The following is a 7108-nucleotide window of genomic DNA, read 5'->3' on the forward strand; positions in this document are numbered from 1 at the left end:
GATTTAACACATCTGGCACTTGATTAAGTTATTATTATTTTTACTCTGACAGTAGTAGTATTAAAATGAACTAATTTTAAAGTAAGTACACGTTATTACATGACGTTTAATGAAGTCAATATGCGCCGTGTTTAATTACAATGAACTCGGAATAGATTTTAGAAAAACCAATAGGGTGGGTTTCTATTTCTTTCTCTATTAATTTAAACTTATAGAAACTTGTATAAAATACCGGAATTGCAGCATATAGGATTCATCAGTAGTACCTATGTGTTATTGTGCAGTTTTATAAATTTTATGTGAAACGGAAACGATGGCGATAGGCTAATGATGTGCAGGAAATTATAGCCGCGATTTCAATCTTTTCTAATTATTTTTGTATTTATAAAAGTATTGATTAATTATCAGCTTAACGACCATCCTTTGTCTACTGTTAATATTGCGGAAATGACAGTTTAATATTCAGGTAAAAACTACACATGTTATTGACGCGTTATCAAGTGACACTAATTAAAGCAAATTTTCCAGGAGTGTGTATTTACTATAGTTAGGAGAAAAACCAAATTTAGAAACAGGTAGTAATCAAAATTTTATCAAATGACGATTTATGCCAAGACGAAATTAAATACATCAACTTTAAAACATGCAGGGGGAAATACCTATTATACCTAGATAGGTATAATTATATATACACTATATACCTACTTACATATAATATAAATAATATCTACAAAAAATATGTTAAGTTATGAAAACGCACCGGCATCCTGAAGTACCTACCTACTTACGTGCTTTGGTACCTTATTGGTCATGCAATAATAACTTACACTAAATAGCATTTATAGAAGTTACAACAGAACGAATAAAATTAAAAATTAATGTTGATCACTTAAATGTGAGAATGTAAGAATGTAAGTTTTATATCTTTTAACCTTAATATTGCAATGCACATTTTCTTAACTGGTATAGGTAATACCTAATTACAGTTTAGTTGTACCATACAGACCAATAACCTTGATTTTATAATACACTTATATCCACAAACAATAATTACATTGTAAATGTTAGAAATAAATACTTTTCACAATACTTTTATGACTCGGTGTATAATTAAGGTTAATACAAGCTATTTTTTTTGTCAAATTGATCTTGCAAAACAAACTGGAATTTCGAAATATTAGCAATATTTGTAGTCAACATTATGTATTGACGGTTTAATTTATTATTAAATATGGAGTTCCTAGCTCCAAACCCAGTTAAGTAAAGAAAGCTTAGGTTAAAATAGGTTTAGTTCAATAAATATTTTATAATATATGTAGGTAATCATTGTAAGCAATAACATAAATATTTCAATAATAGCAGAAAGCTAGACAATTGCATATACTGCACATTATCGCCATGGTAGTGTAGTTGGTCGAGCGTGCGGTGGCAAGCATTTCTCGACCAGACTAACCATTCTGGTCCAGATTCGATCCTTGGCGTCGGCACTGGCAACGTCGATGGATACGTTTTTTCAAGTGTCGCCCCCTTCTGCACAACCTTTGGCTTTGGAATTGGGGGTTGTCTCATTTCTGTGGTGTGTTTTTTTTTATATACGAAACTGTCTATAGATACCTCTACATATACACAAACAAACAATCAGCCTTGAGAACAACTTCCCATATCATGAAAATACACAAGTCCAGTCGAATTTTAAACAATTTAACTTTTAAAATGGAAAGTTTCTCTTTTGAATTTCTGATTAATTTGTTTTCATATTTTTTTTAAAGCTCTACTGGAATGTTCAAAATGTGTACTAGGCAAGAAACATAAGTATAGTAGGTACCTAGCCGTCGCTTATTGACGTTGTACGATAGTTTGCTAGGGACTTAACAGTTGGAAAAAAAACGAGAAAACTGAAAAACCGCCCTATTTTTTGTTTTTCTCTGAAGTAAAAAAATTTACAAATTTAAAAAAATTTAAATTTTTCTGACTCGAAATAGCAACGCTTAAAACGACACATCTTAACAAACAACGAAATTTATATAGGCATTGAAGGGAAAGATAAATATAATATACTTACTTACCTATTAATTAGAACAACATAACAAGTAACAAATCTTAATTTTTCAAGAAGAAACGACGAAAAGAAACAAAATATCGGTACTCTATAATTAAAAGCATTCAAAGAGTTTTTTAAGCAAATTTCAACATAAAAGCAAATTGAAACGCTGCGCTCAGAAAAAAAATATTCTGCAAATTCACTTAAACATGCCATCTCTGATACTGAACTCAGATCCAGAGCAACATAGTCATAGTCATTAGTCATTTATCAGGTCCTTCTAAAAGCGGTCTGTTATTATTTTTAATTTAAATAATTTCAATAGGTTATTTTTTAAATATACTTAAAATAATACATTATTTATACTGGCAAGGTAGTGACTCGAATCGCGATTTGTACAAAAGTTTAGTTTTTCCGTTTTCCCAACTGTTCTGAGAAAACAATTTTTTACTACCTATTATTTCACTTTTATAATTTTTGTAGATATGTACATATCTAAGTATTTAATAGCAATTAATGTTTAAAAAACATATTCTATTATTAGCTCCCGAATTTTTACTTTATTGTAAAAATATTAAACTAATTCAAACAATTTATTATTATTATTATTTTTTTTTTATTTTTTTTATTTTTTTTCTTCTGAAGTTAAACTATGATCCTCGAATCATCTTTAGGCGATTATTTTTAATTTTTATTTGGATAATTATTTATTACTAGCTATTTGTTAGATATTGGTGATGTAATTCAAGGCAAGTTGGAGCATGTAGCCCACAGAGTAGATTAGTTATTTAGTTTAAATTATTTACCAGTTTCGTAATGAATTTTCTAACTTTCTAAGTTATATTTTTTACAAAATAGCAGTTCCTCTAGACTTTTAATTTGTTGTCTATAAGTTTTCAATTAATATACTGTCAGTCTAAACTGAATCATTAGCATTGTCTCATTTCAAATCAATGATTACAATAATTACTTCTACATCTTTTTTACGAAACGACGCATCTTTGTAAAAAATATCAATTCGGAGAATCTAGCATGATAATTAGTGGAGAGAAAACACTACAACCACCCGAATACGGAGCAATTAAAGACTAATAGAAGTCACATTTACGTTATCTAAAAATAATGCTGTCAAAACAATCCTATAATGATGTCGAAATACGAGGGGACGTGCAAGCAAGAGATTTTAGTTCACGCTGAGAGAAAGTGAACATAAAATAATTTGCTTATGAAACGTCAGTAAATCTAAAATGCATAATTTTCTTTCAATTTAAAGATACGACATACCTACTCATATGGAGTTTTTAAAAGGTGCCATAATTTCAGGAGCTGATAGAAAATAAAAAAATAAGACCTCTTTGACCTATGAACCATGAACTTTTCTTTTGATTCTTTTTTATTAAAGATTTAAAATCATATTTTCCTCACATAAAAATTAGACATTCTACGTCATGATTTTATGCTTTATGTACGTATTACGTTATATTTAAATTTATATTTCCAACAAAAAATTACCATGAACTGTTTCTGTAGAAGGAACTTTTTTAAAATTATTTTCTATTTTTTAACAATTTAAGCTCATTTTTGAAATACAACAAAAATCAAAACTGTAAAACGGAACAAAATGAAATACATGTTTTTTTCCCTTATAAATGCCACTGATAATAAAAAACAATAGGTATATCCATTCGAATTTACAAAATACTCAGTGGCGTCAAAGATATGACGTCGTTTTTGTTACCTCCGCTACTTATTTGCAAGGTAACTTAACTAATCTTTACTTATATTTAGATTAAATCAGTGGCACAAGATCCATCCGTCTACATCATATATCTTCAGAGATTTTTAGAAAATTATAGGATGAAAAAATACTTAGGAATACAGAAATGTATGCATAGAGAATTACAGTAAAAACAAACAAATATACAAACAAATTGATATATGTACATAAATAAAAAAGATCAACATACTAAAATAAATTATGTTAAAAATTATATAGAATTGCGAATTAATAAAAAGACAACATTATGAACATAAATTTAGAAGAAAATGAAGAACTAACCGTTATCTTTTTTGTAGTCTTTTATAGTTAATAATCACCAAGAGATCCAGAATTATTGATGGCGCCGCTACTTAAAAATATTTTGTGTGCAGCTCTTCTATTACTTTCACTCTTCGTAGTTGGCGACACTGATTTACTTTGTTCAGTGACGGGTTAAGTGCAATACCAATAGGATCACATATTAATTTTAATCACAAAAATACAACACAAAAAGCAGAATGTAGCAGAATTAATTAATTTGAAGGGTGTATTAATTTGTTAAAGGAATGGATTAAATAAAAATGATTTAGGTATTATTATTATTATTAACCTCAAAACTAACATAAGAATCGATTTCTAACAATAATTATTTATCTATCTTGTTTTTGTTATGTTTACTTCAAAGTAAAGGCAACAATTTTTACATGAATTTACGTTTACTTTCTCCATTTAAAAATGCGAATCTACTTAAAATTTATTAAATTCTAACATAAAAAATACATGTTACCAATAAGAAAATTGAAAATACTAATTGCTTTATTAGTTAAAAGTAAAAAGAAAGTGAATATATAGGTACTTAAATTTTGACCAAAATTCTGTTCCCACCAGTAATTAATTTGTTATAATTTCTATCTATTTAAACATTGAAATGAAGAATAAAATTATTTAATATTTTTAATCACAATTTATTTTTAATGAATGTTCAAAATGCCTTAGTTTTAAATACATAAATTTACTCGTCTTCTTAAACTGTTAAATACATTATGTAATTCATTTTCTGTAATATTAGTCAATTTATTTGATGTGGCGTTCTTTAATTCATCCACTGTGTGTAAACGGTTTACATATGGAATTTTTTAATGTTCCAAAGAGATAATAATCTATGGGAGTTAAATCCGGAGATCTTGTAGGCCATAAACTTGGACTAATAATGTGATCGTTATAAAATTATATTAGGAACTCGAGTGTTGAAAGTAACCATTGCACAATTCGTCACCATGTAGCTGATTTAAAAATTGCTGCAAAATGTTTTGTCTATATCGCTCAGTAGTAACATTATCCTCAAAAAAAAATAAGTCCAATTATTCTTCGCCGAGATACGACTACCCAAACTTTTAACAGTATGTAAAAAGTCGTTTTCATTAACACGTGTGGATTCTCCGCAGACCACGTACGAAAATTTTGTGAATTTATGTATCCAAAAAGATATATCTAAAGGATTGTCATCGTTTAGGAAATCAGTTACAGTAGTTCACTCTTTTTTCATTATCTAATGGTAATAATTCATTATGTAATGGTAATAATTTTTGCACCATGGAAATATAATTTTTTTACAGCTTTGTTTACTGAACCAAATGAAATTCCTGTAATTAATATTTTTAAATACTGATATTTAACATTTTATAAATAAGTATTTGGTGGGGCTTGATGATAAACGCTCTCTAACATCATCCAGTTCATCTTCAGTTAAAACTGACTTTCTTCCAGGTGACTTCCCTTTACAAACACTGAGAGTATTTCTGAATTGTGTCACCAAACGTCGAACATGGTAAATAATCTGCGGCTACATAATTTGGAAACTCTTTTCGGAATTACAAAAAACATGAATGTATTGAATAATTCCATCCATTTTCATCTCGTTGACCACTCCGAAAGTAGGCCGCTCCAATAAAATCGTCTTCTAACGAAAATATGATTTTCTAACGCAAAACAGTTCGAGTACCTTATATCGAAGAAACCATCAATATTTACTTCCTTACCACAAAACTAAGAGTTAACAGATGATTAACTTTGAAAAACACTGATTAACAATAAATTCAAATAAAAACACAATTGGTGAACAAATAAATACAACAGCAAGCCGGGATGTCTCTGAATTAACAGATCGTGTCGGTCGGTCTAAGAAAACCTAAGGTAATTTTAATCAAATGGTAGTAAATTTTAATATGTTTGGTAACAAATCGTTCTGGATCGCTCGGTGCTTAATCATAGCACTTAAAGTATATTTACTTTTCCTTTTATACATCAGTACTACTTACAAAAATTTATTTTATGTATTCTCCATTAATAAATAATTTAGTTGCTGGACAAAATGATTTCTCTCAGTGTCAAAGGAGATGTTATTTTACCGTGACAGAAGACACTCGTGCGATTGTCACTTTGCTACGGGCATCTACGATCTGGCCGTACCAGCAATATGCCTCTTGGCGCCACCGTCGTGCCTATCTAAACAACTCCGATCGCTCCCTTGTCTAGATCACGTCAAAAGTTTTGATTTTTTATTTGCTTAGCTAAGACTATTAAGGCAGATTATAAGTAGCGTGAGGTAGGTAAAAGGATAGGGAGCTGGACGGAAGATGTTTTAATAAACAATTTAGGATCGACGTTTATGTACTGGTAGGTGGCGCATATTTAAAATGTTTTTATCATGGACTCATTACTTTAACCGTATGCAACTTTAGCGTTATATTTAGTTTGAGTAATAATGTATCTTATTTACGTAATTACTGCAAGACTAAAAATTTGACAACACGTTTATTTTATTTACTAGCAATTAATAATAATCTTAATATATATGTATATATGTATACAGGGTGATTCACAACTTATCCAGACTTTGGAAATAGATGCGGTAGGTATAAGAAATGGAGTCAATATCGTAAAAATTTTTTTTTATAAAATCCTTAAAGTTTCCTAGAAAAAAATTATTGAAGTTGTAGTACATTCAACCATTACATAACTGGACAACTGTAGTCTCTAACGTCACTCGCAATACGCGTGGAGAGCCACGACTCCGAATACTGAAATACGATTTTACAATCGTCGTTGCGCTACTGTTTGCCTGTTATCTGTGGTGTTTACAATAGTTTTTTAGTAGTTAGTGTCAAAAATGGCTTGCGTGTATAGCAACTCGGAGTTGATGGATATCATTTGGATAATTTATGGTGAAGCAAGACAACATTTGTATTATGGTGAAGCATTTGTGTTATGGTGACAACATTTGTGTTAGTTCGTAGAAACTGTGTTTA

Source organism: Anoplophora glabripennis, unplaced genomic scaffold, assembly GCF_000390285.2.
Source record: "Anoplophora glabripennis isolate ALB-LARVAE unplaced genomic scaffold, Agla_2.0 scaffold326, whole genome shotgun sequence".
Taxonomy (NCBI): domain Eukaryota; kingdom Metazoa; phylum Arthropoda; class Insecta; order Coleoptera; family Cerambycidae; genus Anoplophora; species Anoplophora glabripennis.